Source organism: Solanum pennellii, chromosome 1 (assembly GCF_001406875.1).
Source record: "Solanum pennellii chromosome 1, SPENNV200".
Taxonomy (NCBI): domain Eukaryota; kingdom Viridiplantae; phylum Streptophyta; class Magnoliopsida; order Solanales; family Solanaceae; genus Solanum; species Solanum pennellii.
This window is the reverse complement of record NC_028637.1, coordinates 57,146,581-57,153,780: the sequence shown is the minus strand read 5'-3', so window position 1 is coordinate 57,153,780 and position 7,200 is coordinate 57,146,581. Positions and strand designations below refer to the sequence as shown.

At 30.7% G+C, this 7,200-nt stretch overlaps 1 long non-coding RNA gene across 2 annotated transcripts; it reads right to left on the bottom strand.

Moving 5' to 3' along the window:
* Nucleotides 1-349: 349 nt before the first annotated feature.
* Nucleotides 350-3,182, bottom strand: LOC107029804. 2 transcript variants are annotated; one of them, XR_003575048.1, is made up of 4 exons: nucleotides 3,099-3,182; nucleotides 1,944-2,061; nucleotides 1,702-1,841; nucleotides 350-581 (listed from the first exon to the last, which is right to left on the bottom strand). It is a non-coding gene; the product is annotated as an uncharacterized LOC107029804 (long non-coding RNA). The 2 variants fall into 2 exon arrangements; XR_003575049.1 differs by lacking the exon at nucleotides 3,099-3,182 and adding an exon at nucleotides 2,982-3,003.
* Nucleotides 3,183-7,200: the final 4,018 nt, after the last annotated feature.

Here is a 7,200-nt window from a genome sequence, read left to right as displayed (position 1 = left end):
TATATATATATATATATATATATACTAGGAAGAGGTAGCCCGTGCAAGCATGGGCCCAACAATAATAATTCATTTGTTTATGTATTATCAGGGTAGTAGAATGTTTGAGCTAACATTTTGTAATTTGTGGATTCCCATTTGTTAGGTAATTTTAAATGGCGACTATAGCAATTATTTGAAAGTTCTTATGATGCACACATCGTTCGTAATTGAATATTTTCCCTGTGAAATTGAAATTTATTGAATTCTAACGCTATACCAACAGGTGTCTTTACCGTTGAAGAGAATCAAATCAATGGTCATAATACACCATCACTGGTGCCATCAGAATTCTTAGCAAGCAATTCTATTTTTCTTTTTCTCCTCATACTTTTCTGCTGGAGAATCAAACAAAATTTCATTACCTACTCCACTAGCCAAATCAATATAGTGGTGATCCTTCGTATTCATTACTGGACAATCTCATCATTTGCATTACGGTCAATGTGTCAAATAAATAAGACAATTTTCATCATTACAATGATAGAAGCTACAACATCCCTCGAATATAACAAGAAACACGACATATTTCCAACGAAATCCTACATCCAACAATTCAGAAAACAATCAGTGCGTTGGGAAACTAATGTTTGTTGTGCAAGTTTTCTACTTTGAGTAATGCATCGCGTATCCATTTTTCAATTAAGAAAGCTCATAGTATATACACTATTCGCATGCCCACAAATCACTGCGTGCAAAGCAATATTTTCATAGTAATAAGAAAAATCTACACCAGTCTAAATAATGCAAAAGGATGAATGGATTGCCAAATTGTAACAAAGACAGGAAAAACCTAAAAATGTATATATAATATTAGATTTAGTAAGTATTGTGTAACCATTTAATTTAAAATGCGTACTATGTTAAGGATAACAAGAAGTAGTCTTTCATATTTTTTTCACTATACGCACTTGCTTAGGTAATAGGTAGTTCCTTCAAGGAATGTATTAGGAACCATATAATTATCGCAAATATAACAAATCTAATGATTTAGGTTTAAGACATTGCAAAAGATAATCAATCTCAGACAACTGAAAATAAGTCATCGATCCACGAAAAAGAAAAATATAGAAAAGGCATTTATAGAAAAAGATATGAGGACGAACAACATGGATAGGTGCTTGAGAGACCGCTCAAGAAATGCAAAGAGGAGGGTTATGGTTAGTGATGACGATATAGCACACATAAAGTTCCTTCTCACTTTTGAATCTCACGATTGCCACAAGAAAGAGGCTGGCCCCTTCAGAAGGTGACCCATAATTGTACTGTTAGCTCGACGACGCCTTTTTAGTTCATCTTCATTTCCTAGTTGCCGAACTAAGGAGACCTTTCTTTTTGGGTGTCATCAACTTATATAACTCCGGCTACCTAGTAGTTTTAGAAGAAAAATATAAAAGGTAGCTGGCAAAAGATACTTTTTGTATTGAAAATCATCACATTCAGTATTAGGTTCGAATGATCAAATGAATTTGAATCATTAAAACTGTGACAACTATATATATATATATATAATGTGGTTCTTCGTTTAAATACAAAAACATTTCAACACACCGATAAGACATAAATAAATTACTCCAGCGCAAAGATGTTCTCAAAACCCATAGAAAAGCAGATACCAACCATGCACGCACATAAGGACACAGAGAGAAATAGATTGCATACCTTCATGTAATTACGCACGTGACTCAAGCTTTCAGGCACAATCCACTTCTTGAAGTGTCCAAGAGCCACCTCGAGATGGTACATTTTGGAGCCAAGCTCATATCAACTGAACAAACATTCTGCCCATTGGCATATGGTCCCTGATGAAATTCACAACCAATAAAAGCTAAGATCATCGTAAAAATTAGAGACGCATATATTTAAGTTAAGCATATCAGACAGTTTAATGTAAAACAACATACATGATCCTTGAGATGCTCTTCCAAAGCCTTCAATTCATCAAGGAGTGCCTGCTCAGTACCGTCACTAGCATCCTTGCTCTTCATAAACTATACGAAGTTAGGAAATATTTTCGAGCCCCTGCGGTCCCAAAACAAGTTACAAATGATATTCCACCCATTAATATCAATGAAATAAAAAATGAAACTCCAATAGATGCTAGCTTATTACCATGATGAATCATACAAACACAATATTGAGACAATCACGTAAAAGGAAACACTGGATAGATAAACTAAATAATTACTATGTTCTATATTGAATGTCCAATTTGACTTGGCATATTAAGAGATGAGAATCGAAAGGTGAAGCATATGAAGCACAATGGTAGCCTTTTTGCTTCTCCAAACAAGTAAGAGAAATGTGGTATTCAATAAAGTAACGGATGATTAAAATACAAGAGGTGTTGTTTGGTTTACAAGTTCAAAACAGAGCTTCCATAGAACTACCTTTAGATTGTTATAAAACTGTTTTCAACCAAATGCAAATAAAGATAGATTTTTTTTAAAATTTATAACCAAATCTCACCTAAGACTTTTGAGATAAAAGATGAAATTAAAATATGTAAATTCAGTTTGAAACACAGGATGTAAAGTATTTTTTCTTGATCTAAAGAAAGCAATCCACAAAAGTAAAGAAAACTATCACAAAACTTCATTTAAATGTAGCTTGCAGAAACCTAATACAAATTCACTAATCACTCTCCAAGGAATAAACAACAAAAGGTTGGTGAAGTATAACAAAGAAACCTTTCCACAGAATTTTGAAGGAAAAATGTCATGTTAAAGTAATTGGATATAGCAACTCCATAAAACACTTCCACTTTTCAATTTTATAAAGAGTTCAAGACAAAGAAACCATTAGAAACAAAAAATAGAACAACAAAAATACAAGAATAACGAAAAAATTTGAAGGCACAATGATTGAAATTGTTGAAAAGTACAAGAAAAGTTGAACATCAATAACAAACCCAAAAGAAAAAGAAAGGAATCTTAACACACCCATATCAAATTTGGTCAACCAAAGATAAAATTGGGGAATATTTTTTAGTGAAATTTTAGTTTGAGTAAAACAAAGAGATGCAAAAAATCAAAAGAAAAAATATAGAGAAAGATTACCTGGAATGAATACTTGAAAAAGGAGATACATTTTGTGATCAATGAAGTAAGATCTTGATATAATCAAGTTAGCTAAACGTGAGGTGTACATTGAAGACACAAAAGCAAGACACCTAGCTATATTTGAATACTAAAAAGACAAAAACAACCTTAAGCGTGATGACACAAACATGTTGAAATAACATTCTACTAATATAGTTGTAATATATATATATATATATATATAATTATAACTAGGTGACTCAAGAATATAATAATTTAATATAGTTAATATTTAAATGTATGTATAACATTATTTATATCTAATAGAAATTAATTTTAAATAATACTTCATCCGTTCACTTTTACTTGTCACTTATTCCTAAAATAGTTTTTTATTATTACTTGTCACCTTTGCACCTCCTACGGTTTTTGCCAAAGCTCCGAGTGAACCCGAAATAGGCCATGGACTTGGATCTACCAAATGATAAGAATGCCTCTCAACATTTAAATAATCATTTTTCAAGACATCATTTAATAGGGGATAGTTTTGTAAAATACATATATCACTAATTATTTTCTTAATATATTGTCAGACAATCAAACCATGACAAGTAAAAGTAATCAGATGGACTTATATATAATAATTTAATTACTTATAATAAAATGAGAAAATGGTATTGTATAACAAATATAGTAATACAACAGTTTTACCTAAACAAAATTAAAACCAAAACTTCTTTTTATGATAATGAGAAGGTAAAACAAGTTTAAAAGAATTAATGAAAAATATCCCTCCAAACCATTTTCCTCTATTTTTGGGCCTAAATAAAAGCCTTATTTTCCTATTAGAGAGCAAAAATAAATTGACAAAAAGGATTGGAAAGCCAAAACCCTAAATTCTCCCGAACAGATCCAAAATCCATTTAGAAGGTAGTGAATTTTTATTGTTTAAGAAGAAAAATATAAAAGGTGGTGAATTTTTATTGTTTCTATAACTTATATCTAAAATCACTATGAGCATTATCCATTTCAGTTTTAACATCACTATGAATATCTATTAGGTTAAAGTTTCTTGTAGTACTTGCAATGAAAATTCAGTATGTTGTATAGGTTAGAAGCTTTTGAATACCGAATAAAAGTAAAACATGGATGTGAATGTGAAGGATATTTAAGGGTTAAGATTGAAGGGTGTTAGGTTTGTATCGAATGGGCAAATTAGTTCAAACATATGTTTATATATTACATCTGATGTCCAATATATGGTGTAGTTTGAGTACTTAATTTGAAGTTCAAATTTTTTTCTTTTTTTAAATTTGTGGTCTAATATTTTTATAGGTTACATACGTAGTGATATAGAAGTATTGCATTACAAAAGTAAAGTAAATTTGAAGGCTAATTATGAATTCTATAATGAACTCCGTAAATTTATTTTATATGGGAAAATGGTGTACCTTTTGATATAAATGATGCCAATTCGGTAATGAACTGGTAGCTTTCTAAGTCGTTGTTTCTAAATGTTTTTTTTTATATAATTCTTAACAGATTTTGGACTATGATATGATCATTTAGTTTTGAGATTGTTGTCAAATAAGAAAAGGATGCAAATTGGCCACGTCAAAAATTCTCAAAAAAAGGTCACAGAAGATGTTAAAGGGAATTTTAGTAAAATTAATGTTTTTCGGTAAAATATATTATTATATGTACTTCTTAAATTTTACATATAATGATAATTTTTGCTTTTGATACTATTTACTTTCTCTATAGAAATTTTGAAGGTAAATTTGAGGAATTATTAGCACAACTTGGAGATAATGGCATGAGAGAAAAAGAGAAGACAATGCAACTTAGAGCCTTAACCTACATGATACTATCGTAATAGCTCTTATAGAAGAATTATGTATTGTAAATCTTCTAAATTTAAAATCTATTTTGGAATTTAAATTTTGTAATGTTGTCCCTGAAGAAATTTTTGTGATTAATAATTCTTATGAAAAAATCCTTCTTTTGTAGCAATGGATTTCTCTCTCTCTCTCTCTCTCTCTCTCTATATATATATATATATCTATCTATCTATCTATATTATTGCTATACATTTATGCTTTTATATATTATTGCTAGCAATGGATCTCTCTCTCTCTCTCTATCTATCTATCTATCTATCTATCTATATTATTGCTATACATTTCTGCTATTAAATTTTTTTAGCAAAATAAACAAAAATAGCTAGATAATTGTGCATTTTGTGGATAAAGTTGAATTCTTAGCCATGTATAAAAAACGTTTGAGGAAAATACTTTTATTCATGGCTATAAGTTTTCTAACTCAGATAAATATAAATATTATTGCCACGAGACTAAAATGTAATATAGTTATAGCAAACAAATCATGTTTTTTGCCACAACAAAATATATTATGGCTACCATATAAAAGATGCCACAGAATTTATTTGTCGTGGCAAAAAAATTAAACAATTTTCTATAAGTATATATTTTGTAGCAAATTCTATATATCATTACAGCTATAACATCATTACTTTTGCAGCTATAAGTGTTAGTCCTTAGCCACGGATCATGTAAACTCTGTAACTAACTTTTAGCCACGCTCATCTTGCTACGAATTCACGGAAACAATATTTGTGGATATAGTGCTTAGCCACGGACTTTTTGATATTTAGCTACAATGTATTTTGTATCTATATATGCATTTTCTTGTAGTGGGTATATCATGGGGACTTTATGTCAAAAAATTTGGATTGAAAAACTTCTCATTTGTTAAAGTTAAAAGAAGTCGGTCGATTATCCCACCAATTTTATATGATATTTGGTTATAATTATCACAATTAAACTAAAATCATGAAGAGTTAAAGAGTTAACAAGTAATCCAGGGGTGGCGGCGATTGGAAGTTGATGTCATATAGGGGTAATTGTGTTTCTCTATAGTGATGAACATTCTTGAATAGGATAAGTCATCTTTATTGGCGCTAATCATCTTTTCATTTCAAAGTATCTATGCATGAATCTCCTTTCGGACCCATCTAATTGTCATTCTAAACAAATCAATATCTTACTTTATTTTCTCTTTTGATGCACAAAAAGGGCTGATAAATCTGTCTAACCTTTATTTTCCAGCAAGTTACAGACATCAAATTTAAATTGCTTGTATTGGACTAATTATCCACTCCCAATAAATCAGTTTATCAATTTCCACCACAAAATATTAAAAGTCCCAAAATCTTCAAAGTGTTCTTAACAAAGGCAAAATGTTCTTCTCTTTCTACATATATTCAGAACATAAGTGGACTCTATTCTTAATTTCTCTCTCCTTTGGGGCTTTTAATAATTTTGCAAAATAAGGCCCAAAGCCAAATATGCAACTCAATCAATGACATTAGTCAAGCTCATTCGCTAAATTCCCTTATGCTCCTCAGGTTACCTTTACATGCTCTAGGCTTCAAGTATTTGAACTTAAGTTGGCAAACTCGTGTGAGTCAGCAATTTACATTAGATGAATCACCGAGTACCACATTTTTTCACCTTTCAATCATTTAATTTTCCTTTTCATACAATCATTTTTGGGGATGTTCACTAAGGCTTCCTTTCTCATTCGGCAGATTGCCCTATCTAATGGAATTCTCCAACTTGGTTCGTTGAACACATGTGATATGCACTGTCAGTTTGTTGGAGGTTGTACTTATTAGAGGATTCTTCCTTATCGTTTACCGATCAACAATGTATAGTTGCACATCTTTTTATATTTTGTGATTAATTCAGACATCAGATTTTGCCTTATCCATTTGCCTTAATAGTTACATATTAATAATATATTATATGAATAGTAAAAAATTAGGCATTGGAACACTATATATTCAGCTAAATAGACCTCAAATGAGTAAAAATCTACGACCCATTAGTCGGGGTATCTCTTACGTATTGAGGCACCTTAGGCTACATGAGCGCACCTACCCCACTCATGACTTGGAGTTAGCGATTGTAATTCGCAAGCTGAAAATATGGAGGCACTAGTTGTATGGGGTGTATTGTGATATCTAGAGTGATCATAGGTATATTTTATACATCATTATCCAGAGGGATATTAATTCGAGGCAACTTTTATATATTGA